General features: G+C 47.9%; 8 non-coding genes across 8 annotated transcripts; all 8 read left to right on the plus strand.

Annotated features, from left to right (window-relative positions):
- The first annotated feature begins 1,041 nt into the window (after nt 1–1,041).
- On the plus strand, nt 1,042–1,232 carry LOC142720871 (U2 spliceosomal RNA). Its single transcript, XR_012873637.1, has one exon. It is a non-coding gene; the product is annotated as a U2 spliceosomal RNA (small nuclear RNA).
- Nucleotides 1,233–2,516: 1,284 nt separating this feature from the next.
- LOC142720872 (U2 spliceosomal RNA) lies at nt 2,517–2,707 on the plus strand. The gene has a single exon (XR_012873638.1). It is a non-coding gene; the product is annotated as a U2 spliceosomal RNA (small nuclear RNA).
- Nucleotides 2,708–4,003: 1,296 nt separating this feature from the next.
- Nucleotides 4,004–4,194, plus strand: LOC142720876 (U2 spliceosomal RNA). The gene has a single exon (XR_012873640.1). It is a non-coding gene; the product is annotated as a U2 spliceosomal RNA (small nuclear RNA).
- Nucleotides 4,195–5,474: 1,280 nt separating this feature from the next.
- LOC142720824 (U2 spliceosomal RNA) lies at nt 5,475–5,665 on the plus strand. The gene has a single exon (XR_012873590.1). It is a non-coding gene; the product is annotated as a U2 spliceosomal RNA (small nuclear RNA).
- A 1,292-nt stretch (nt 5,666–6,957) lies between these two features.
- On the plus strand, nt 6,958–7,148 carry LOC142720877 (U2 spliceosomal RNA). Its single transcript, XR_012873641.1, has one exon. It is a non-coding gene; the product is annotated as a U2 spliceosomal RNA (small nuclear RNA).
- Nucleotides 7,149–8,440: 1,292 nt separating this feature from the next.
- On the plus strand, nt 8,441–8,631 carry LOC142720878 (U2 spliceosomal RNA). Its single transcript, XR_012873642.1, has one exon. It is a non-coding gene; the product is annotated as a U2 spliceosomal RNA (small nuclear RNA).
- A 1,292-nt stretch (nt 8,632–9,923) lies between these two features.
- On the plus strand, nt 9,924–10,114 carry LOC142720879 (U2 spliceosomal RNA). The gene has a single exon (XR_012873644.1). It is a non-coding gene; the product is annotated as a U2 spliceosomal RNA (small nuclear RNA).
- Nucleotides 10,115–11,402: 1,288 nt separating this feature from the next.
- LOC142720880 (U2 spliceosomal RNA) lies at nt 11,403–11,593 on the plus strand. Its single transcript, XR_012873645.1, has one exon. It is a non-coding gene; the product is annotated as a U2 spliceosomal RNA (small nuclear RNA).
- The last annotated feature ends 1,068 nt before the right edge of the window (nt 11,594–12,661 follow it).

Raw genomic sequence — 12,661 nt, forward strand, 5'->3', positions numbered from 1 at the left:
TTGTCTTCTCTCCGCCCTCCCTTTTAGGTAAGTTAAAGAGCTGCACCTGAGCCAGCCACTGATTGATTGATTGATTGATTGATTGATTGATTGATTGATTGATGCAGCACAACAGTCAAATAGTGGAGTGGAGTAGGGGAACAGCAAACAGCCAATAAAGCAGCCCGCCCGCTCGCCTGCCCGCCACAATGGACCTACCTGTGTACACTAGATGGATGTGATGGAATGTACTGTCGTCCCTACATTTCAAGAAGAAGTAAGAATTGCAGTTGCAACAAAGCCTTGCTTGCCTACAAAGAGAGCAGCAATTTGGATTTGTTACTATGTTACCTAGAAGAATAACAAACTGTGCAAGGATGGAGGTTGTAGGAGCAAGGAGAAGTTGTCTGTAAAGTTGGTGGATGCCTATTTTCCATTTTGCAGTCCCTTGTCTCCCTCTTGTGGCCTCCTGGAGGCAACTAGCTGTGCAAAAAAAAGACAGCCTGGCGGCCGGCTGTTGCAGTGTTGCCCTCTCAGGCAACACTGAGTGACTGACTGAGCCTCACCGTCTTATATAAAGTTCAGACGGAACTTTGCACGTGTCATAGTGGAGCCCTCAGGATTCCAGAGCCAGCTTTCTGACATCATAATGGGGCCTCAGAGATAAAAGCCTGGGCCCAGGCAGTGTTGGTCAGTGCTGCTCAGCAGGCAGCACTGGACTGGACTGGATTACAGCTGATACAAGGTGTGAAGGAACAAGGGGTGGCTGTGGGCATGCACTTGCTGCCGCTGCCAGTGTTTATCTGCATGGCAGCAGGGCATTTGGGCGTTGCCAGGAAGGCGTTTTTATGTAGATTCCTCCTCTTTCAGCACTGCATTGTGGTGCAAGCAAAAGAAGCAAATCCTGTCTGGCTTCCTCTCCGGCCTTTATTCACCTCCCGTGTAGCTGTGAGTGTGTGAGCCTGCAGGGCCCCATGGAATTGCCTAGAAGTAGGCTGAATCGCTGCAAGGGCTGAACAGCAGTATCGGGCAGGCTCGGGCAACGCGCGGCCCGTTCGGGTTATCGCTTCTCGGCCTTTTGGCTAAGATCAAGTGTAGTATCTGTTCTTATCAGTTTAATATCTGATACGTCCCCTATCTGGGGACCATATATTAAATGGATTTTTAGAACAGGGAGATGGAAATAGAGCTTGCTCTGTCCACTCCACGCATTGACCTGGTATTGCAGTATTTCCAGGACCGGTGCACCCTTTCCTTATGTGTTGACTAAAAGCAGATTCCAAAAGTGTTTTTTGTCTTTGCTATTGTTTCTGTCTTTCTGAAGGGATCTCCCCTTTTAATCCCATTATTTCAACACCTGTTGGACAATGCATGAGTGATAATGAGCTCATTGATTAAATGCAATTAATGAATAGATTGCCACCTCTTGTTGTGTGTCGTCTGTGTTTCTGTGTTTCCGGCATTTCACATTGGAACACCTCATTCACCTTCCTTGTCTTCTCTCCGCCCTCCCTTTTAGGTAAGTTAAAGAGCTGCACCTGAGCCAGCCACTGATTGATTGATTGATTGATTGATTGATTGATTGATTGATTGATTGATGCAGCACAACAGTCAAATAGTGGAGTGGAGTAGGGGAACAGCAAACAGCCAATAAAGCAGCCCGCCCGCTCGCCTGCCCGCCACAATGGACCTACCTGTGTACACTAGATGGATGTGATGGAATGTACTGTCGTCCCTACATTTCAAGAAGAAGTAAGAATTGCAGTTGCAACAAAGCCTTGCTTGCCTACAAAGAGAGCAGCAATTTGGATTTGTTACTATGTTACCTAGAAGAATAACAAACTGTGCAAGGATGGAGGTTGTAGGAGCAAGGAGAAGTTGTCTGTAAAGTTGGTGGATGCCTATTTTCCATTTTGCAGTCCCTTGTCTCCCTCTTGTGGCCTCCTGGAGGCAACTAGCTGTGCAAAAAAAAGACAGCCTGGCGGCCGGCTGTTGCAGTGTTGCCCTCTCAGGCAACACTGAGTGACTGACTGAGCCTCACCGTCTTATATAAAGTTCAGACGGAACTTTGCACGTGTCATAGTGGAGCCCTCAGGATTCCAGAGCCAGCTTTCTGACATCATAATGGGGCCTCAGAGATAAAAGCCTGGGCCCAGGCAGTGTTGGTCAGTGCTGCTCAGCAGGCAGCACTGGACTGGACTGGATTACAGCTGATACAAGGTGTGAAGGAACAAGGGGTGGCTGTGGGCATGCACTTGCTGCCGCTGCCAGTGTTTATCTGCATGGCAGCAGGGCATTTGGGCGTTGCCAGGAAGGCGTTTTTATGTAGATTCCTCCTCTTTCAGCACTGCATTGTGGTGCAAGCAAAAGAAGCAAATCCTGTCTGGCTTCCTCTCCGGCCTTTATTCACCTCCCGTGTAGCTGTGAGTGTGTGAGCCTGCAGGGCCCCATGGAATTGCCTACAAGTAGGCTGAATCGCTGCAAGGGCTGAACAGCAGTATCGGGCAGGCTCGGGCAACGCGCGGCCCGTTCGGGTTATCGCTTCTCGGCCTTTTGGCTAAGATCAAGTGTAGTATCTGTTCTTATCAGTTTAATATCTGATACGTCCCCTATCTGGGGACCATATATTAAATGGATTTTTAGAACAGGGAGATGGAAATAGAGCTTGCTCTGTCCACTCCACGCATTGACCTGGTATTGCAGTATTTCCAGGACCGGTGCACCCTTTCCTTATGTGTTGACTAAAAGCAGATTCCAAAAGTGTTTTTTGTCTTTGCTATTGTTTCTGTCTTTCTGAAGGGATCTCCCCTTTTAATCCCATTATTTCAACACCTGTTGGACAATGCATGAGTGATAATGAGCTCATTGATTAAATGCAATTAATGAATAGATTGCCACCTCTTGTTGTGTGTCGTCTGTGTTTCTGTGTTTCCGGCATTTCACATTGGAACACCTCATTCACCTTCCTTGTCTTCTCTCCGCCCTCCCTTTTAGGTAAGTTAAAGAGCTGCACCTGAGCCAGCCACTGATTGATTGATTGATTGATTGATTGATTGATTGATTGATTGATTGATTGATTGATTGATGCAGCACAACAGTCAAATAGTGGAGTGGAGTAGGGGAACAGCAAACAGCCAATAAAGCAGCCCGCCCGCTCGCCTGCCCGCCACAATGGACCTACCTGTGTACACTAGATGGATGTGATGGAATGTACTGTCGTCCCTACATTTCAAGAAGAAGTAAGAATTGCAGTTGCAACAAAGCCTTGCTTGCCTACAAAGAGAGCAGCAATTTGGATTTGTTACTATGTTACCTAGAAGAATAACAAACTGTGCAAGGATGGAGGTTGTAGGAGCAAGGAGAAGTTGTCTGTAAAGTTGGTGGATGCCTATTTTCCATTTTGCAGTCCCTTGTCTCCCTCTTGTGGCCTCCTGGAGGCAACTAGCTGTGCAAAAAAAAGACAGCCTGGCGGCCGGCTGTTGCAGTGTTGCCCTCTCAGGCAACACTGAGTGACTGACTGAGCCTCACCGTCTTATATAAAGTTCAGACGGAACTTTGCACGTGTCATAGTGGAGCCCTCAGGATTCCAGAGCCAGCTTTCTGACATCATAATGGGGCCTCAGAGATAAAAGCCTGGGCCCAGGCAGTGTTGGTCAGTGCTGCTCAGCAGGCAGCACTGGACTGGACTGGATTACAGCTGATACAAGGTGTGAAGGAACAAGGGGTGGCTGTGGGCATGCACTTGCTGCCGCTGCCAGTGTTTATCTGCATGGCAGCAGGGCATTTGGGCGTTGCCAGGAAGGCGTTTTTATGTAGATTCCTCCTCTTTCAGCACTGCATTGTGGTGCAAGCAAAAGAAGCAAATCCTGTCTGGCTTCCTCTCCGGCCTTTATTCACCTCCCGTGTAGCTGTGAGTGTGTGAGCCTGCAGGGCCCCATGGAATTGCCTAGAAGTAGGCTGAATCGCTGCAAGGGCTGAACAGCAGTATCGGGCAGGCTCGGGCAACGCGCGGCCCGTTCGGGTTATCGCTTCTCGGCCTTTTGGCTAAGATCAAGTGTAGTATCTGTTCTTATCAGTTTAATATCTGATACGTCCCCTATCTGGGGACCATATATTAAATGGATTTTTAGAACAGGGAGATGGAAATAGAGCTTGCTCTGTCCACTCCACGCATTGACCTGGTATTGCAGTATTTCCAGGACCGGTGCACCCTTTCCTTATGTGTTGACTAAAAGCAGATTCCAAAAGTGTTTTTTGTCTTTGCTATTGTTTCTGTCTTTCTGAAGGGATCTCCCCTTTTAATCCCATTATTTCAACACCTGTTGGACAATGCATGAGTGATAATGAGCTCATTGATTAAATGCAATTAATGAATAGATTGCCACCTCTTGTTGTGTGTCGTCTGTGTTTCTGTGTTTCCGGCATTTCACATTGGAACACCTCATTCACCTTCCTTGTCTTCTCTCCGCCCTCCCTTTTAGGTAAGTTAAAGAGCTGCACCTGAGCCAGCCACTGATTGATTGATTGATTGATTGATTGATTGATTGATTGATTGATGCAGCACAACAGTCAAATAGTGGAGTGGAGTAGGGGAACAGCAAACAGCCAATAAAGCAGCCCGCCCGCTCGCCTGCCCGCCACAATGGACCTACCTGTGTACACTAGATGGATGTGATGGAATGTACTGTCGTCCCTACATTTCAAGAAGAAGTAAGAATTGCAGTTGCAACAAAGCCTTGCTTGCCTACAAAGAGAGCAGCAATTTGGATTTGTTACTATGTTACCTAGAAGAATAACAAACTGTGCAAGGATGGAGGTTGTAGGAGCAAGGAGAAGTTGTCTGTAAAGTTGGTGGATGCCTATTTTCCATTTTGCAGTCCCTTGTCTCCCTCTTGTGGCCTCCTGGAGGCAACTAGCTGTGCAAAAAAAAGACAGCCTGGCGGCCGGCTGTTGCAGTGTTGCCCTCTCAGGCAACACTGAGTGACTGACTGAGCCTCACCGTCTTATATAAAGTTCAGACGGAACTTTGCACGTGTCATAGTGGAGCCCTCAGGATTCCAGAGCCAGCTTTCTGACATCATAATGGGGCCTCAGAGATAAAAGCCTGGGCCCAGGCAGTGTTGGTCAGTGCTGCTCAGCAGGCAGCACTGGACTGGACTGGATTACAGCTGATACAAGGTGTGAAGGAACAAGGGGTGGCTGTGGGCATGCACTTGCTGCCGCTGCCAGTGTTTATCTGCATGGCAGCAGGGCATTTGGGCGTTGCCAGGAAGGCGTTTTTATGTAGATTCCTCCTCTTTCAGCACTGCATTGTGGTGCAAGCAAAAGAAGCAAATCCTGTCTGGCTTCCTCTCCGGCCTTTATTCACCTCCCGTGTAGCTGTGAGTGTGTGAGCCTGCAGGGCCCCATGGAATTGCCTAGAAGTAGGCTGAATCGCTGCAAGGGCTGAACAGCAGTATCGGGCAGGCTCGGGCAACGCGCGGCCCGTTCGGGTTATCGCTTCTCGGCCTTTTGGCTAAGATCAAGTGTAGTATCTGTTCTTATCAGTTTAATATCTGATAAGTCCCCTATCTGGGGACCATATATTAAATGGATTTTTAGAACAGGGAGATGGAAATAGAGCTTGCTCTGTCCACTCCACGCATTGACCTGGTATTGCAGTATTTCCAGGACCGGTGCACCCTTTCCTTATGTGTTGACTAAAAGCAGATTCCAAAAGTGTTTTTTGTCTTTGCTATTGTTTCTGTCTTTCTGAAGGGATCTCCCCTTTTAATCCCATTATTTCAACACCTGTTGGACAATGCATGAGTGATAATGAGCTCATTGATTAAATGCAATTAATGAATAGATTGCCACCTCTTGTTGTGTGTCGTCTGTGTTTCTGTGTTTCCGGCATTTCACATTGGAACACCTCATTCACCTTCCTTGTCTTCTCTCCGCCCTCCCTTTTAGGTAAGTTAAAGAGCTGCACCTGAGCCAGCCACTGATTGATTGATTGATTGATTGATTGATTGATTGATTGATTGATTGATTGATTGATGCAGCACAACAGTCAAATAGTGGAGTGGAGTAGGGGAACAGCAAACAGCCAATAAAGCAGCCCGCCCGCTCGCCTGCCCGCCACAATGGACCTACCTGTGTACACTAGATGGATGTGATGGAATGTACTGTCGTCCCTACATTTCAAGAAGAAGTAAGAATTGCAGTTGCAACAAAGCCTTGCTTGCCTACAAAGAGAGCAGCAATTTGGATTTGTTACTATGTTACCTAGAAGAATAACAAACTGTGCAAGGATGGAGGTTGTAGGAGCAAGGAGAAGTTGTCTGTAAAGTTGGTGGATGCCTATTTTCCATTTTGCAGTCCCTTGTCTCCCTCTTGTGGCCTCCTGGAGGCAACTAGCTGTGCAAAAAAAAGACAGCCTGGCGGCCGGCTGTTGCAGTGTTGCCCTCTCAGGCAACACTGAGTGACTGACTGAGCCTCACCGTCTTATATAAAGTTCAGACGGAACTTTGCACGTGTCATAGTGGAGCCCTCAGGATTCCAGAGCCAGCTTTCTGACATCATAATGGGGCCTCAGAGATAAAAGCCTGGGCCCAGGCAGTGTTGGTCAGTGCTGCTCAGCAGGCAGCACTGGACTGGACTGGATTACAGCTGATACAAGGTGTGAAGGAACAAGGGGTGGCTGTGGGCATGCACTTGCTGCCGCTGCCAGTGTTTATCTGCATGGCAGCAGGGCATTTGGGCGTTGCCAGGAAGGCGTTTTTATGTAGATTCCTCCTCTTTCAGCACTGCATTGTGGTGCAAGCAAAAGAAGCAAATCCTGTCTGGCTTCCTCTCCGGCCTTTATTCACCTCCCGTGTAGCTGTGAGTGTGTGAGCCTGCAGGGCCCCATGGAATTGCCTAGAAGTAGGCTGAATCGCTGCAAGGGCTGAACAGCAGTATCGGGCAGGCTCGGGCAACGCGCGGCCCGTTCGGGTTATCGCTTCTCGGCCTTTTGGCTAAGATCAAGTGTAGTATCTGTTCTTATCAGTTTAATATCTGATACGTCCCCTATCTGGGGACCATATATTAAATGGATTTTTAGAACAGGGAGATGGAAATAGAGCTTGCTCTGTCCACTCCACGCATTGACCTGGTATTGCAGTATTTCCAGGACCGGTGCACCCTTTCCTTATGTGTTGACTAAAAGCAGATTCCAAAAGTGTTTTTTGTCTTTGCTATTGTTTCTGTCTTTCTGAAGGGATCTCCCCTTTTAATCCCATTATTTCAACACCTGTTGGACAATGCATGAGTGATAATGAGCTCATTGATTAAATGCAATTAATGAATAGATTGCCACCTCTTGTTGTGTGTCGTCTGTGTTTCTGTGTTTCCGGCATTTCACATTGGAACACCTCATTCACCTTCCTTGTCTTCTCTCCGCCCTCCCTTTTAGGTAAGTTAAAGAGCTGCACCTGAGCCAGCCACTGATTGATTGATTGATTGATTGATTGATTGATTGATTGATTGATTGATTGATTGATGCAGCACAACAGTCAAATAGTGGAGTGGAGTAGGGGAACAGCAAACAGCCAATAAAGCAGCCCGCCCGCTCGCCTGCCCGCCACAATGGACCTACCTGTGTACACTAGATGGATGTGATGGAATGTACTGTCGTCCCTACATTTCAAGAAGAAGTAAGAATTGCAGTTGCAACAAAGCCTTGCTTGCCTACAAAGAGAGCAGCAATTTGGATTTGTTACTATGTTACCTAGAAGAATAACAAACTGTGCAAGGATGGAGGTTGTAGGAGCAAGGAGAAGTTGTCTGTAAAGTTGGTGGATGCCTATTTTCCATTTTGCAGTCCCTTGTCTCCCTCTTGTGGCCTCCTGGAGGCAACTAGCTGTGCAAAAAAAAGACAGCCTGGCGGCCGGCTGTTGCAGTGTTGCCCTCTCAGGCAACACTGAGTGACTGACTGAGCCTCACCGTCTTATATAAAGTTCAGACGGAACTTTGCACGTGTCATAGTGGAGCCCTCAGGATTCCAGAGCCAGCTTTCTGACATCATAATGGGGCCTCAGAGATAAAAGCCTGGGCCCAGGCAGTGTTGGTCAGTGCTGCTCAGCAGGCAGCACTGGACTGGACTGGATTACAGCTGATACAAGGTGTGAAGGAACAAGGGGTGGCTGTGGGCATGCACTTGCTGCCGCTGCCAGTGTTTATCTGCATGGCAGCAGGGCATTTGGGCGTTGCCAGGAAGGCGTTTTTATGTAGATTCCTCCTCTTTCAGCACTGCATTGCGGTGCAAGCAAAAGAAGCAAATCCTGTCTGGCTTCCTCTCCGGCCTTTATTCACCTCCCGTGTAGCTGTGAGTGTGTGAGCCTGCAGGGCCCCATGGAATTGCCTAGAAGTAGGCTGAATCGCTGCAAGGGCTGAACAGCAGTATCGGGCAGGCTCGGGCAACGCGCGGCCCGTTCGGGTTATCGCTTCTCGGCCTTTTGGCTAAGATCAAGTGTAGTATCTGTTCTTATCAGTTTAATATCTGATACGTCCCCTATCTGGGGACCATATATTAAATGGATTTTTAGAACAGGGAGATGGAAATAGAGCTTGCTCTGTCCACTCCACGCATTGACCTGGTATTGCAGTATTTCCAGGACCGGTGCACCCTTTCCTTATGTGTTGACTAAAAGCAGATTCCAAAAGTGTTTTTTGTCTTTGCTATTGTTTCTGTCTTTCTGAAGGGATCTCCCCTTTTAATCCCATTATTTCAACACCTGTTGGACAATGCATGAGTGATAATGAGCTCATTGATTAAATGCAATTAATGAATAGATTGCCACCTCTTGTTGTGTGTCGTCTGTGTTTCTGTGTTTCCGGCATTTCACATTGGAACACCTCATTCACCTTCCTTGTCTTCTCTCCGCCCTCCCTTTTAGGTAAGTTAAAGAGCTGCACCTGAGCCAGCCACTGATTGATTGATTGATTGATTGATTGATTGATTGATTGATAGATTGATTGATTGATGCAGCACAACAGTCAAATAGTGGAGTGGAGTAGGGGAACAGCAAACAGCCAATAAAGCAGCCCGCCCGCTCGCCTGCCCGCCACAATGGACCTACCTGTGTACACTAGATGGATGTGATGGAATGTACTGTCGTCCCTACATTTCAAGAAGAAGTAAGAATTGCAGTTGCAACAAAGCCTTGCTTGCCTACAAAGAGAGCAGCAATTTGGATTTGTTACTATGTTACCTAGAAGAATAACAAACTGTGCAAGGATGGAGGTTGTAGGAGCAAGGAGAAGTTGTCTGTAAAGTTGGTGGATGCCTATTTTCCATTTTGCAGTCCCTTGTCTCCCTCTTGTGGCCTCCTGGAGGCAACTAGCTGTGCAAAAAAAAGACAGCCTGGCGGCCGGCTGTTGCAGTGTTGCCCTCTCAGGCAACACTGAGTGACTGACTGAGCCTCACCGTCTTATATAAAGTTCAGACGGAACTTTGCACGTGTCATAGTGGAGCCCTCAGGATTCCAGAGCCAGCTTTCTGACATCATAATGGGGCCTCAGAGATAAAAGCCTGGGCCCAGGCAGTGTTGGTCAGTGCTGCTCAGCAGGCAGCACTGGACTGGACTGGATTACAGCTGATACAAGGTGTGAAGGAACAAGGGGTGGCTGTGGGCATGCACTTGCTGCCGCTGCCAGTGTTTATCTGCATGGCAGCAGGGCATTTGGGCGTTGCCAGGAAGGCGTTTTTATGTAGATTCCTCCTCTTTCAGCACTGCATTGTGGTGCAAGCAAAAGAAGCAAATCCTGTCTGGCTTCTTCTCCGGCCTTTATTCACCTCCCGTGTAGCTGTGAGTGTGTGAGCCTGCAGGGCCCCATGGAATTGCCTAGAAGTAGGCTGAATCGCTGCAAGGGCTGAACAGCAGTATCGGGCAGGCTCGGGCAACGCGCGGCCCGTTCGGGTTATCGCTTCTCGGCCTTTTGGCTAAGATCAAGTGTAGTATCTGTTCTTATCAGTTTAATATCTGATACGTCCCCTATCTGGGGACCATATATTAAATGGATTTTTAGAACAGGGAGATGGAAATAGAGCTTGCTCTGTCCACTCCACGCATTGACCTGGTATTGCAGTATTTCCAGGACCGGTGCACCCTTTCCTTATGTGTTGACTAAAAGCAGATTCCAAAAGTGTTTTTTGTCTTTGCTATTGTTTCTGTCTTTCTGAAGGGATCTCCCCTTTTAATCCCATTATTTCAACACCTGTTGGACAATGCATGAGTGATAATGAGCTCATTGATTAAATGCAATTAATGAATAGATTGCCACCTCTTGTTGTGTGTCGTCTGTGTTTCTGTGTTTCCGGCATTTCACATTGGAACACCTCATTCACCTTCCTTGTCTTCTCTCCGCCCTCCCTTTTAGGTAAGTTAAAGAGCTGCACCTGAGCCAGCCACTGATTGATTGATTGATTGATTGATTGATTGATTGATTGATTGATTGATTGATGCAGCACAACAGTCAAATAGTGGAGTGGAGTAGGGGAACAGCAAACAGCCAATAAAGCAGCCCGCCCGCTCGCCTGCCCGCCACAATGGACCTACCTGTGTACACTAGATGGATGTGATGGAATGTACTGTCGTCCCTACATTTCAAGAAGAAGTAAGAATTGCAGTTGCAACAAAGCCTTGCTTGCCTACAAAGAGAGCAGCAATTTGGATTTGTTACTATGTTACCTAGAAGAATAACAAACTGTGCAAGGATGGAGGTTGTAGGAGCAAGGAGAAGTTGTCTGTAAAGTTGGTGGATGCCTATTTTCCATTTTGCAGTCCCTTGTCTCCCTCTTGTGGCCTCCTGGAGGCAACTAGCTGTGCAAAAAAAAGACAGCCTGGCGGCCGGCTGTTGCAGTGTTGCCCTCTCAGGCAACACTGAGTGACTGACTGAGCCTCACCGTCTTATATAAAGTTCAGACGGAACTTTGCACGTGTCATAGTGGAGCCCTCAGGATTCCAGAGCCAGCTTTCTGACATCATAATGGGGCCTCAGAGATAAAAGCCTGGGCCCAGGCAGTGTTGGTCAGTGCTGCTCAGCAGGCAGCACTGGACTGGACTGGATTACAGCTGATACAAGGTGTGAAGGAACAAGGGGTGGCTGTGGGCATGCACTTGCTGCCGCTGCCAGTGTTTATCTGCATGGCAGCAGGGCATTTGGGCGTTGCCAGGAAGGCGTTTTTATGTAGATTCCTCCTCTTTCAGCACTGCATTGCGGTGCAAGCAAAAGAAGCAAATCCTGTCTGGCTTCCTCTCCGGCCTTTATTCACCTCCCGTGTAGCTGTGAGTGTGTGAGCCTGCAGGGCCCCATGGAATTGCCTAGAAGTAGGCTGAATCGCTGCAAGGGCTGAACAGCAGTATCGGGCAGGCTCGGGCAACGCGCGGCCCGTTCGGGTTATCGCTTCTCGGCCTTTTGGCTAAGATCAAGTGTAGTATCTGTTCTTATCAGTTTAATATCTGATACGTCCCCTATCTGGGGACCATATATTAAATGGATTTTTAGAACAGGGAGATGGAAATAGAGCTTGCTCTGTCCACTCCACGCATTGACCTGGTATTGCAGTATTTCCAGGACCGGTGCACCCTTTCCTTATGTGTTGACTAAAAGCAGATTCCAAAAGTGTTTTTTGTCTTTGCTATTGTTTCTGTCTTTCTGAAGGGATCTCCCCTTTTAATCCCATTATTTCAACACCTGTTGGACAATGCATGAGTGATAATGAGCTCATTGATTAAATGCAATTAATGAATAGATTGCCACCTCTTGTTGTGTGTCGTCTGTGTTTCTGTGTTTCCGGCATTTCACATTGGAACACCTCATTCACCTTCCTTGTCTTCTCTCCGCCCTCCCTTTTAGGTAAGTTAAAGAGCTGCACCTGAGCCAGCCACTGATTGATTGATTGATTGATTGATTGATTGATTGATTGATTGATTGATTGATGCAGCACAACAGTCAAATAGTGGAGTGGAGTAGGGGAACAGCAAACAGCCAATAAAGCAGCCCGCCCGCTCGCCTGCCCGCCACAATGGACCTACCTGTGTACACTAGATGGATGTGATGGAATGTACTGTCGTCCCTACATTTCAAGAAGAAGTAAGAATTGCAGTTGCAACAAAGCCTTGCTTGCCTACAAAGAGAGCAGCAATTTGGATTTGTTACTATGTTACCTAGAAGAATAACAAACTGTGCAAGGATGGAGGTTGTAGGAGCAAGGAGAAGTTGTCTGTAAAGTTGGTGGATGCCTATTTTCCATTTTGCAGTCCCTTGTCTCCCTCTTGTGGCCTCCTGGAGGCAACTAGCTGTGCAAAAAAAAGACAGCCTGGCGGCCGGCTGTTGCAGTGTTGCCCTCTCAGGCAACACTGAGTGACTGACTGAGCCTCACCGTCTTATATAAAGTTCAGACGGAACTTTGCACGTGTCATAGTGGAGCCCTCAGGATTCCAGAGCCAGCTTTCTGACATCATAATGGGGCCTCAGAGATAAAAGCCTGGGCCCAGGCAGTGTTGGTCAGTGCTGCTCAGCAGGCAGCACTGGACTGGACTGGATTACAGCTGATACAAGGTGTGAAGGAACAAGGGGTGGCTGTGGGCATGCACTTGCTGCCGCTGCCAGTGTTTATCTGCATGGCAGCAGGGCATTTGGGCGTTGCCAGGAAGGC

Source organism: Rhinoderma darwinii, unplaced genomic scaffold (genome assembly GCF_050947455.1).
Source record: "Rhinoderma darwinii isolate aRhiDar2 unplaced genomic scaffold, aRhiDar2.hap1 Scaffold_507, whole genome shotgun sequence".
Classification (NCBI taxonomy): domain Eukaryota; kingdom Metazoa; phylum Chordata; class Amphibia; order Anura; family Rhinodermatidae; genus Rhinoderma; species Rhinoderma darwinii.